The sequence below is a fragment of the Sorex fumeus genome, unplaced genomic scaffold (assembly GCF_029834395.1).
Source record: "Sorex fumeus unplaced genomic scaffold, SorFum_2.1 ptg000036l, whole genome shotgun sequence".
Lineage (NCBI taxonomy): Eukaryota > Metazoa > Chordata > Mammalia > Eulipotyphla > Soricidae > Sorex > Sorex fumeus.
Window position 1 is genome coordinate 6,879,645 of NW_026606093.1, and position 14,372 is coordinate 6,894,016.

Here is a 14,372-nt window from a genome sequence, read left to right on the forward strand (position 1 = left end):
TAACTACCTAATTTATGATTCTTGTTTCAAGTACATATCGGTGACCGTCACAGCCATATCATTATATTATTTTTTTAATCAAAATTTTAACTCCAAACAGATCTTTAGTCTGAGAAATGGTCAAATCTCATTATACCTAACTCTAATCTGCTTATATATAGTCCTCCTTCCAGACTTCATTATTTCCATTAGTTGTATACATTTTAACCTATACATTGATACATCCTCATCTTTGACTAGCTTCCTATACCTTGTCTATTACTTGCTCCTATCTCTGTAGCATTTATTCTAATTTGTGGTGTGTGTGTGTGTGTGTGTGTGTGTGTGTGTGTGTGTGTGTGTGTGTGTGTGTGAGATAAGGGTGAGTGAGATGGTGGTCTGGGGTTAGGCAAAACCTGGTAGTGTTCAGGGCTTACACCTGATTCTGTTCTAGAGAATCACTGCTGCAATGCTTGGGGAACCCTCGGTGATAATATGGATCAAACCAGAATCAGCTGAGTGTAATCCCTACACCATCTCTTTAACTCTATTTCATTTATTTCATATTGCCAATTTTGTTTTCCCTTTTATAAGACTCATTATACACTATTTTAAATGGTTATTATTTTTAGTGTGAAGGTCATTGCTAGACTCTAATTTGTCAAAATATAACTCTTGAGACATTGAAATAATATCCTATGGGTATAGGATATACATATAAATTTTCATTAGCTCGTCATTTTCCACTAAAGAAAATACAAGTACCAGTATTTAAAACTTTTTATCAGATTGTTTTATTCTTTTCTCCTGAAGGGGTTCTACACTTCATCATGCAAACAAAATTAAATGTCATTTATCTTACATTCTTATAATTTTTCACTGCTCTTCCACGATTTTCTTCAACCCTTCTATCTCTGACTGCTTCATGTATTATAGTCTGTGATATTTTTCTGTGGAATTGTAAAACATTGACCAAAAATAAGTAAAATATATTTATAAGCAAATGAAATATGAAATAGATCTCTGAACCAGCTAATATCCCATAATGATTAGTTTATTATATTTCTGCAAGTATGTTTAGTTGATTTATTAATTTAATAATTTTAGGTTAGTAGAATAACCAAAGTGTATCAATAAACACTTGTTGAAGGAATAAATGGATTTAACTGATTGCTTTAATTATAATCTCTTGGCTCATTGGTTTGCTATTCCTTGGGTATGGCAGAGGTATCAATTTTGCTTTTATTTTTAGTTATTATAATCTCACTGATTGTTAACCTTTTTGTATGCTATATCTATAGTAGTGAATATATATATTATTAAAGCAAAATTATCTAACAAACATGTTTTATGTAATTAATTTAAAACAACATTGCATACCTGTCAATTAAATGAAAGAAATAATAAAATATATTTTCCAATAAAATTAATTTATCAAAAATCACAGTTATTATGTGACTGGTACTTCAATGAGTTTACGTTGCTATACCTTTTATGATAAATTTATTTATTATGTGTCATAAATTATTTTTATTGAATATATTATTAATTTAATTATATAATATAGTTATAATACATTGTTGAATTAATTTCTGAAATTTTATAAATCTGTACAAACATATAAACATATTAACACCACAAAAATAATCTCATTCTTTGTGTGTATGTGTATACACATGCCCATGTGCTTAATGGAAATGTCTTTTGTCAATATGACATTTATCCAAGACATTTACAAAATTCACAGCCAGATGCCCTTGTCCTCCAGTATTTTTCTTCTTATGTAGGCAAGTAATGGCTTTCCTAAATAATTTCCTCTTGTATTCTTCTTTCAAAAACTCATCTTTCTTTGTAAAACCTGGCAACACAGAGAAGATAAACATTAGAAGATAAACTAATGTCCTTTTTTCTTACACTTTATATGGCATTATAAATGACAAAAATTCTTTATGATGTGTATTAAGTAAACTTTCAGATCTTTTACAGTGGAATAGAAAAGGAGACTGTAGCACTGTAGCACTGTCCTCCCTTTGTTCATCAATTTGCTCGAGTGGGCCCAGTAATGTCTCCATTGTGAGACTTGTTGTTACTGTGTTTGGTATATCGAATATGTCACAGGTAGCTTGCCAGGCTTTGCCGTGAGGGCGAAATACTCTCTGAGAGGGGTGGAGGAATCGAACTCAGATCAGCCGGGCCAGGCCAGCTGCACATGCAAGGCAAACTCCCTACCACTATACTATAACAGAAATGACAGAGGTCGGAAATCCAAATTCTTTCTCTCATTTGAGTGAAGCATAGCTCTTTTGATTCCTCTTTGGGAGACCCGAATAACGTTCTCATCCTGTTTTCATAGGGCCCAGGTCTCTGAGGCATATGTTGATGCAGGAAGAAGAGTGGAATCAAAGAGATGTGCCCGGAGCCATCCTTCATCCTCTTAGCTATTTCTTCGACACTCTTGAAGGCGTTCCAAGCGGCTTTCTTCCTCCTGCGCAACTCAGATGCCAGGTCATTCATCATGTTGACTTCTTGATGAAGGTAAACATAACTGTTGGATTTGGAGATGTTCATTCCATTGAGAGTGACTGGAATGTCAGGAACGAGACCGTTTCTCATAAACATTGTCTTCGTGAGATTTAGCTGCAGTTCGACCTTTCCACACTCATGGTCAAAGTCAGTCAGCATTTGTGCTGCTTGGCTTATGTTTGGTGTTATTAGAATGATGTCATCAGCAAAGCGGAGGTGGTGTAGTTGCCGACTGTTTATCTTCACTCCCATTCCTTCCCATTCCAGTCGTTGCATGACATTCACAAGGGTGGTACTGAAGAGTTTCGGTGAAATGGTATCACCCTGCCGAATCCCTCTCTTGACATCAGTGATTACTTCTTTGTAGAATGGTGAGATCCTGGTAGTGAATCCGTAATACAGCTCATGGAGGATCCTGATGCATTGAGTTTGAACAGCCTGTTTGACTAGGGCTTCGATGACTGCTTCAGTCTCAACAGAATCAAAGGACTTCTTTAAATCAATGAATGTTAGACAGAGTGGCATCTTGAACTCCCGAGAAACCTCAATGAGCTTTCATGTGGATATGGTCGATCGTGCTGAATCCTTTTCAAACCAGGCTTGCTCACATAGTTGTCCTTCATCTAGTGTTCTGCCAATCCTATTCAGGATGACTTGAGTGAAAATCTTGTAGACAACGGACAACAGTCAGATTGAGCGATAGTTGCCAATGTTGTGGATGTCTCCCTTCTTGTACAGTAGTACACTCCTGTTGGTTTTCCATTGGGGCAGAAACTTGCATTCACACAGATAGCATGCGAAGAGCCGAGCCAGTGTATTGATGAGTACTGACGGCAGATTCTTCAGGTGTTCAGGTCTGACCTTGTCTGGACCAGCTGCTGTTTGCTTCTATACTGATGAAATGGCCTGTTGGATTTCAGAAGGGAGAACTTTGGGAGTGACATATTCATCCTGCGGAATTTGATATGTGGCCAGGTTGACGTGGCTATCAAAGAGATCCAAGTAGAAGTCATGGATAATCTTCTCCATCGCCCTTCTGGAAGATGTGATAGATCCACCACGACATCAGAGGATAGTCATCTTGGTCTTGTAGTTGGCGAAGGACAGGTGGGCATTGTGAATGCTTTTCTGGCTTCTTCCACATCTGCCAGCACTGCTGCTCTTCTTTCTTTGAGGTCATCCTTGCTTGCATCTCTTCACTGCTTTGTGAGCTCGGACATTTGCTTGCGTTTGCCTGAGGCTTGCGCCAAGCCACGCTGGTGAATGAGCTCAAGAGTTTTCGAAGACAGGCATCTTTTTGTGGCTATCTCTCTCTCAGTATTCCTTGTACAACCATGGAGGTGCTAAACCAGTCGATTGTATTCTTTGTTAATGTTTCTCCACTACTTCCGTTACCCAGCCGCCACCATGCTTCAGTATGCTTTCTGGACTCTAGGGCCAAGACTCACGCACAAGTGAAGCCCCACAGAACCAGGTAAGCGGAACTCTGTGCCCTTGGACTCCAGGCTCAATGGGACCGGGGAACAGAGATCCTCTGCCTACTCCCACCAATCTCCAGCGACCCAGGGATTAAATCCAGAAGCCCCACCTTACCCTGCCCTGTCTGCTTCACCAATCTCTGGTGACCCAGGGATTACACACAGAAGACCCACCCTACTGGTACAAGACAAATACCTCATCGGCAGACCTCCACTACCTCCACTACCTCCACTACCCAGCCACTGCCACACTCCAGGATGCTCCAGGACACATCATGAGACACTTAATACCCTTCTTCCAAGATTACTCACCATATTTGATGGGGTTCAAATATGATTTGAACCATGGGAACACCTGCAAAGGCAATTAAGAGGCTGCCCTAAAAGTCTCTATCCCTCTCAGAGAGCCTGGCAAACTACCGAGAATATCCCGCCCACATGGCAGAGCCTGGCTAGCTATCCGTGGTGTGTTCAATATGCCAAAACCAGTAAATTCAATGGATCTCATTCCCCTGACCCTGAGTCACCAATACGACAGCATTAAAAAGGATGAGGAGGGAGAGGCTGATAAAATTTCAAGGCCGATCTAGGCTGACAAAATGAAGAAGGACAAAAATGACTGTCTGTACTTTCAATGCACGTACGCTGGCATCAGATGCATCTATTGAGGACCTGATGGTACAGGCGTGAAAGATCAAGTATGACATCAATGGTCTGACCGAGATGAGAAGGCATCAATCACATCACGCCATTTTCAACACTGGAGAATTATTCCTTGGAACAAGTGACAAAAGAGGCATCAGTGGTGTCAGTATCCTTGTCAACACAAACCTGGCCATAAATATTTATTCATTTGAATGTCTAACAACCCAAATTGGACGATTACACTTTGAATAGATGTGGCTCACTGCAGGCAGTTTCTATCTTCGTTGTCTATGCACCAATATCCAATTATGATGAAGGAGAAATTCAAAGTTCTACATTGAGCTGGAGAAGTTCTATACAGAAGACCACACCTTCTACAAGATCATTGTCGTTAATGCCAAGATAGGACAGAGAAGAAAGGGTGAAGAACTCCGCATTGGGACCAATGGCCTAGAATGGAACGAACAGGGTGAGAGACTATCTGAGTTCATCATGTCAATCAAGACCACTCATGCTAACTCACAGTTCCAGAAGGCCAAATCTAAACGTTGGACATGGGAGTCTCCCGGTGGATTGGTTCCACAATGAAATAGACCACATTATATTCAGTTCTGCCTGACCGAAGTCGCTGTTGTCCCAAAATTCCAAACGGGATCAGACCACCATCTCCTTGTGCAAAATTCTACTTCATGGAGCGCTGAGAAAGGGCTACATAGTTTAAGAAGAGTACTCCCAGAACGACCAGCTCTGGCACTATTGTGGCAACATGGGACATTTCATATTCTAGGTATCTGCTTCATCAATTGAGAGATTTCCCCATACCTCCCAAAATTTTACTTAAAAATGATTTATTCATTGATTAGGATCCAGGTAAACTGTCTTACATCATTTTCAATAGAGTGATTGTCTTAATCCAATGGAGAAGTAAAGATTTTCTGGACATTTGTACTTCTGAAATGGGTGACACTGTGCTCTAAAGAATTATTAGTTTTATAGGATCACATGCATTTCGTCTTCTTATATAAAACTAAACAGAAAGAAAGAATGAAGAAAGAAAGAAAGAAAGAAAGAAAGAAGAGAGAGAGAAAGAAAGAAGAACCAGAGAGAGAGACAGTACTACTGCAGATAGAGATCTACTTGCACTGCACGTGGCCTATCATGGCTCAATCTCCAGCATCCTATATGGTTTCTCTGAGCCTTCTGTGAGTGATGACTGAATGATCAAGAGTTAGCCTTGTGTGACCCAAAACTAGAGGGAGGGATGAAGGGGGGAGAGAGAGAAAGACAAGGAGAGGAGAGAAGAGGAGAGGAGGGGAGGGGAGGGGAGGGGAGAGGAGGGGAGGGGAGGGGAGGGGAGGGGAGAGGAGAGGAGAGGAGAGGAGAGGAGAGGAGAGGAGAGGAGAGGAGAGGAGAGGAGAGGAGAGGAGAGGAGAGGAGAGGAGGGAGAGGAGAGGAGAGGAGAGGAGAGGAGAGGAGAGGAGAGGAGAGGAGAGGAGAGGAGAGGAGAGGAGAGGAGAGGAGAGGAGGGAGAGGAGAGGAGAGGAGGGAGAGGAGAGGAGAGGAGAGGAGAGGAGAGGAGAGGAGAGGAGAGGAGAGGAGAGGAGAGGAGAGGAGAGGAGAGGAGAGGAGAGGAGAGGAGGGGAGGGGAGGGGAGGGGAGGGGAGGGGAGGGGAGGGGAGGGGAGGGGAGGGGAGAGGAGGGGAGGGGAGAGGAGAGTAGGAGGAGAGAGGTCCTTTTTATATTTTCTGTTTTGGTTTAGAGCAACACTGGCATTTCTCAGACCTTATTTCTGACTCCATGCTCAGGGACCGCTTCTGGTGGACTCAGGCACTATATGAATTGCTAGGGATAAAGCCAGGTTGGCAACAAGCAAGTAAGTGCCCTAACTGCTAGTGTTATTTTTCTTGTCCAACCTAATGTTTATAATGTGAAAGATAATAATGCACATAGAATTCATCATTTTTGAGAGACTTATACTGCTTTTGATATATTAGGAATTTTATGTTAGTACCCTTTTAAATTAGTAACAAAGACCCTATGATAATTTTAATCACATTTCTTATTTGTCTCTTGTGTCCTTTTCTTCATTATGACCTGGAGATAGAAGTGGCACTTGTTTTTTTTTTTCTTCTCTTATAGGAAATCCCCCTAGTGCCTTTGGGTTTCTATGCATGTGGCATTTGACTTTGCTCTCCTGACCTAGGTTCAATTCCTCTGCCCCTCTCGGAGAGTCTGGTAAGCTACTGATAGTATCTCGCCTGCACGGCAAAGCCTGGCAAGCTAGCCATGACATATTAGATATGCCAAAAACAGTAACAACAAGTCTCACAATTTGTAGTGAGATGTTACTGGTGCCTGCTCGAGCAAATAGATGAACAATGGGAGGATAGTGCTGTGCTACATCATATTATAAATTATAACAATGGGAGACACATTTCAAAGTGTCCCATTTACCTTATGTCTGTATTTAGAGTAGGAAATAAGATGTATACATTTGAATTTTCTAGCCTTTCTGTAGAATAATTAAAATTTTGCTAATTTATGAGCATCACTCAATATTTGCTAATTCATGAGCCTTGAAGACAAAACTTGTGCATGTGTGCATACGTAACTTGGAATTGAGCTTGAGGAATATTTCAGAAGCACAGTCTTCAGGCACTATAGACTGTCATAGGGCCTCATAAATAGAAGGTAGTGAAGAAATTTCTAAGGGAATTCGAGGTAGCACTGCTAAGAAAATTGTAATTTCAAACTATAAATTATCACAACGGGACTCTCCTTTGCTTATTGTCTCCTATACTACACATTATATCCCCAAGACCTTATAAATCAGGAAAAAATACGCCCGTTGCCCTCTAGGAGAACTATGTTATTGTCTCTTGCGGACTGGAGCGATAGCCCAGCAGGTAGGGCATTTGCCTTGCACAAGGCCAACCCAGGTGCGAGTCCTCCCAGGGTCGATTCCTCCATCTCTCTCAGATAGCCTGGCAAGCTACCGAGAGTATCCCGCCTATACGGCAGAGCCTGGCAAGCTCCCGTGGCATATTCAATATTCAAAAAAAAAAAAAGGAACAAAAAGTCTCACAATGGAGACATTACTGGTGCCCCCTTGAGCAAATCGATGAACAATGGGAGTACAGTGCTGCAGTGCTACTTGTCTCTGGCAAACATCGTTGTGTAAAGACTGGATCACAGAGATGAAACAAAGAAACAGATAAAAAATGTTTATAATGTAGACTATTCCCATTTTATGTGGATGAAATCAAGGCATTTGAAGTGTATATTAACTTGTTCCTGCAGAAACAAGTTTAATGGAGGTACAAATACTTTTATTCGATGGAGTTTCAAAGTCATTATTTTATAGAGCCTAACATAAAAACTTCAGAGATAGTTGTGTCCTGGATATAAGCCCAGAGTAGTGCCAAAAATAGTATATATGGCTAAAAAATATAAAACACTTATTTAAAAAATTACTGTTTAAATTAATTCAATATATCTTATCCAGTAATGGTACATCAAGGAACCTGAATGTTAATATTCAGCTGTATTTTTTAATTTTAGGGAAAACCTTATGTAATCCTTATCCACAATGCTGTAAAAATCACCAGAATGTGCCTTCTTGCCACCTAAGATTTGTCCTAATAATGAATATATCTGTATGTAAGAAAGTGTAAATACTTAGACTGTTTATCCAGATTATTTGAGACTGGTTTCCCAATTTAATTCCCATGTAAAAAGGAGATATTAACAGTTGTAACTTCAGTTTAAAAAATGCTTATCCAAATTGTTTAAATACTTGTCTAAATTGTTTAATAAACAAATGTATTTACTGAGTATTTCCTCAGACACTTTTTTTAGGCATAAACCTAGTGCTGTTAATATTCTACTCCCGTGTTAGTGCTGAATGATGACATTAACAAAGCATGATGCCCTTGAAGTTCCGCCACTAGATCTATATAGATTATCAGATCATGAAAGCTGATATTATACTAGGCATGGTTTGCAAACATTTCTCAAATAGATATTGTTAGAATATCTATTTATGAATTCTGAATCTTGATTGAGATGCTATCACTAGTATCTCATGCACTTATGTTCAAATAAGTATACTACATTATAAAATTTACACAGTATACTTAAAAGAAATAGAACATCAGGGTTATTACTATGAATGTAATATAGCATACTTTAAAAGGAAAAAGAAGTTATGTGTGTGCACATACATATATCTGTGTACATAACGTTTGCAAAATGGATTGTTCCTGTGCCAATGTTTCTGCTATACAAAGGCTGGTCAATTATATTTTAGTAGTTGTTGGATTAGTATCAGCTATAAAAAAGAATGCAAGGTAGACTTGTATTTCTATAGAAATATAAAATTTCAATGAAATAAATTATGTAATATTTATATATTTATTATGAAGAAAATTATAAACTAACAGTTAATATGAAAATCTAAAATAGATATAATTTTGGCATTTGGGTTTTAAACTTATACAATTTCTGATGGCATTATGTATAGATACACCCTATTTGCGAAATTTACTTCACATATTATAAGAATTCTTTGTTATATACTGTTATTATCCTTTTCAGTAGAGAAAAACCCAGAAAAATAAAGTAAATAATAAATATTACTTTAAATTATATTTAATATAATGGTAAATTAGTATTAATATTAAAACTAATATTACTGAGAAGTGCTATATCTAAGTCATAGACCCAAAAAATACTTAATAGACAAGATCCAAACTACAACTACCAAACTAAAAATGTGCCTATCCGCACATGCTAGGGGAAAAGGCAGCTCAGATAGAGAAGGGAGCACCAAATAAAGGGTGTTGGGAGGTTCCTCTCAGGATGAGAGATGCGTGATGAGAGTAGACTATAGACCGAACATGATTGCCACTCAATGTCTCTTCTGCAAACCACAGCACTCAAAAGGAGAGAGAGAACAAAAGGGAATGCCCTGCCACAGAGGTAGGGTGGAATGGGGGGATGGGAGGTGGGAGGGATATTGGGATTGGTGGTGGTGGAGAATGGGCACTGGTGGAGGGATGGGTATTCGATCATTGTATAACTGAAACCCAAGCACAAAAATTTGTAAGTCTACAACTGTACCTCATGGTGTTTCACTAATAAAAATGTAAGGAAAAAATAAAAATAAAAAATAAAAAGGAAAAAAAAGTGCCTAGAAAAGGAGCCTCCATTAGAGACTTTGTTGTTACTGTGTTTGGCATATCGAATACTCTCGATAGCTTGCCGGGCTCTCCGAGAGGGGCGGAGGAATCGAACTCGCGTCGGCCATGTTGGCCGCTTGTAAGGCGAACGCCCTACCGCTGTGCTATCGCTCCAGCCCTTAAAGGTAAAGGTAAAGGCCCTCCCGTTGATCGTCGATTTGCTCGAGCGGGCCCAGTAACGTCTCCATTGGAGACTTTGTTGTTACTGTGTCTGGCATATCGAATACTCTCGGTAGCTTGCCGGGCTCTCCGAGAGGGGCGGAGGAATCGAACTCGGGTCGGCCATGTTGGCCGCTTGTAAGGCGAACGCCCTACCCGCTGTGCTATCGCTCCAGCCAGCAGGGGGTATGGAGGGAACCTGGGGACCATGGTGGAGGAAATTTGACACCGGTGGTAGGATTGATAAATTGTATACCTGAAACAATTATGCATAACTTTGCAAATTATGGTACTCTAATAATTTTTTAAAAAATATCTGGTTAATATTGGTTAATATCACATGAATTGAAATTTTAGAAGGTGTGACTTGACCCAGGGCAGGCTGATTTTAGAATACAAAAATCAATACCTGAAGAAAATATGCATAGTTTTTTAATCTCTCCTCTTGTATTTTATCTTATTTTTAATCTCTAAAATCAGCAAGAATGGTATATATCATTTTATACTATACAAAGCATTATACTATACAAAGGTATATATCATTTTATGCTATGTAAAGCACTCAGTGCAACAGATTTAATAATGACCAAACTCAGATGAGAATCTTAGTCCTGTTTCTTTGCTCAGAGACAGGAATAAATCTGGACAAGTGTGGTTCAGGAACAAAAACAAACAAAAAGTTCAAAAGATATAGGTATGCTGCACTGGGAATTTCAAAGGATTTCTTCATCAATTACTAAGGGACTTATCCCTTCTTCCCCTTCTGGAGAAACCCATGTTTACTCTTGAATAGTTCTCTCTCTCTCTCTCTCTCTCTCTCTCTCTCTCTCTCTCTCTCGCTCTCTCTCTCTCTCTCTCTTTCTCTCTCCCTTCCAGTTTGACTCTCTCAATCCTCACAGATCTCTAAGTAAAATTCTGTAATTAACATTATTCGAAAAATAAAAAATGGGCATTATTTATTTTGTCTTTCACAAAGACATGTTGACATGTTTTCCTCAAATCATTGTGAAAATAAAATGCAATAATATGGGATTGCTAAAGCCAAGCCTTCCTATACAATCTGGAATATTTCAATTAATCAATTAGCATATGAAGAATGTATAAGTGAATGAGTGACTGATAATTTATATCAGAATGTAATTTTTAACGTTCAAATAGTATGAACAATAAACAAACAGAACAAACACTGTCCTCCCATTGTTCATCAATTTTCTCAAGCAGGCCCAGTAACGTCTCCATTGTGAGACTTGTTACTGTGTTTGGCATATCGAATACAGTCACAGGTAACTTACCAGGTTTTGCCGTGCTGGCGAGATACTCTCGGTAGCTTGCCAGGCTCTCCAAGAGGGGCGGAGAAATCAAACTTGGCGCAGCCAGGATGGCTGCACTCAAGGCAAATGCCCTACCGCTGTGCTATCGCTCCAGCAAACAAGTGACATGTATTCACACTTTATTTCTGCAACTGACAAAAACTTATTTCATTAATTCTCATGTTTATGTTGATGGAGTTGAATCAAATTAAAAGTATCTTCTGATAAGCAACACTAGTGAGAAATAAAAGGTCATTGTTGATCAGGCATAAAAGCCACCCTTCAAAATATGTTATTTGGCCAAAGTAAGGTATGCTCACATCTATGAATCATTTCTATGAATAATGTTCACCTTTAGTGAAGATCTGCAGCATGAAAGATACCATACTAGAAGTTTACGATTATCAAGTCCAGTTGACCGAATTCTCACAATTTGCTGAGGACCTATTTTGCACTTGATTTCATGTATCTTATAGTCCAATTAGAAGAGAAAATTATCAAAAAATGTAAAATGGAAATGATTTTTTCCCTTTATTTTATTTTATTTTTTTTAAAGTTGTAGATTTACAATTTTTTGTGCTTTGGTTTCAATTATACAATGATCAGATACCCATCCCTCCACCAGTGCCCATTTTCCACCACCATGGATAATATCCCTCCCACCCCCATCCCCCCATCCCCCCTGTCTCTGTGGCAGGGCAATCCCCTGTGTTCTCTCTCTCCTTTTGGGTGTTGTGGTCTGCAAAAGAGGCATTGAGTGGCAAACATGTTCAGTCCATAGTCTACTTTCAACATGCATCTCCCCTCCTGGGAGGATCCTCCAAACATCCTTTATTTGGTGCTCCCTTCTCTATCTGAACTGCCCTTTCCTCTAGGATACCCGGCTGGCCTCTAAGTTATGAAGTAATCCTCCTGGTGCTGATCTCAGCTATTCTTGGGTATTAATCTCATACTTTGTTACTTTATATCCCCCAGATGAATGCAATCTTTCTATGTCTATCCCTCTCTTTCTGACTCATTTCGCTTAGCATGATACTTTCCATATTGTACCACTTGTATGTAAATTTCATGACTTCATCTTTTCTAACAGCTACATAGTACTCCATTGTGTAGATGTACCAAAGTTTCTTTAACCAGTCATCTGTTCTTGGGCATTCAGGTTTCTTCCAGTTTCTGGCTATTGTAAAGAGTGCTGCAATAAACAAACAAGTGCAGATGTCACTTCGACTATACAGGAAATGATTTCTTTTTTGAGATTTATATAGATTACGTGTGCTAAGAATTCATAAGCTGAAGTAGTAGTCACTGCTTCAGTTTCACAAGGCTCTGGAAGAGAAAGAATTTAGTGTTCAGCAAGTTAATAAATAGATGTGTGGAGTTGTTTTAAGGTCAAGTAGAAAAATGCAAAATCTAGGGTAAAAGGTAGAAACTTGGAATCCATTTCAAGTAGTCCAGTTTGCTAGAATTTAGAAAAAGATATGTGCACTTATGTGACCATTTCCCTCTGCAGTGAAGGGATTCCAGGATGACTTTGAGTGCTAAACTCAGGTAAACCTAAATAAGCCAGAAAGTTGGAGTCATTACTACTGCAACCACCTGATGATGGAAAATTGAAAACTATTAGCTACTTGAAAGTATATAGAAGAAATATATAAATATCAATATTTGATAATTTAATGAATAGTATAGTCATAATGTCTATTTTTGTTTTTAAAATTTATTGTATATTTAATTTTGTTTTAGGAACATCATTTTTTGTGCTTACTTCTCTCCACTGTTCTCCCAAGTTTTTCTCCACATTATAATTACTTCCTATACACTCACACCCACTCACCATGGTAAGCATTGTACAGAAGGCAAGTTCTAAGGTTTTCTTTTTTTTTTGCTTTTAGATGTTTGTTTCAATACTATGTTTATTTGTCTGTTCTTATACTATGTATGTCTCTCTCATACCAGTCTCATTCTGCTTGATAACTCTCTAGATCCATCCACAAATTAGCAAATTGACATTGTATATATATACTGTACTTTTCTGTTTTTCTAAATATCTATTCTTGGATGCCTGGATTTCACCCCCCATATTTTGTATATATTATTAATATTATGAATAGTGATGCAATAAATATAGATATATAAACTGTATTTTCTGAATAGTTTTTGGGCCCTTGAAATAGATGGCAAGAAGTGCAATTTTTGTGTCATGTGAAAGCTCAATCCCTAATTTTATTATGAAGTGTTTTCTAAAAGACTTAGCATTTAATGTTGCTGCCAACAGTAATTGAAGGTCTTTTTACTCAACTTTTAACACTAGTTGCTCTCTATACCATTTCACTGGTGAGAGACGATATATAATTATTTTGATTAGCATTTCCTAATGATAAGTGATAGAGAGCATTGTTGCCTATATCTTTGGCCAGATGCTTGTCTTCTTTGAGTAAGTTTCTGTTAATCTCCCCCACCACACAGTTTTTGATCTGAGTGTTTTTTTTTCTTGTCAAGTTCTACAAGTGTTAAAACTAAATCCTTTTTAGGTGCTTTTAGAAAGTTGAAGAACAAGAATCCTACCAAAGAGTTTCTATGAGACAAACATTACCAAATATCAAACATTACACTGATACCAAAAGAAAGAGAGAAATCATAAAAATGGAAAATTAATTGATCTATCTCTGATGAAGGTAAACACAAAGTTATTTAACAAAATGCTAGTACACCAAATGCAACAACACAGAAAAAATATCTTACGGCATAAACAAGTGGAATTCATACAGGTGATGACAGACTGGCTTAAAAAATGCATGTCAACCAATTTAATGCACTGAACCAATTATAAGGAAAATTAAAACCAAATGGCCATATGAATAGATTAAGAGAAAGAATTCAATAAGATACAACACACATTTTGTGTTAAAAATACTGATTAAAATACTTTCAAATAATTGGAGTTGAATTAATACTTCACATAGTTTAAAGAAGTTAGTGCAAGCCCACAGAAAACATCATACTCAATGGTGAAAAACTGAAAGTTTTCCCTCTAAGAT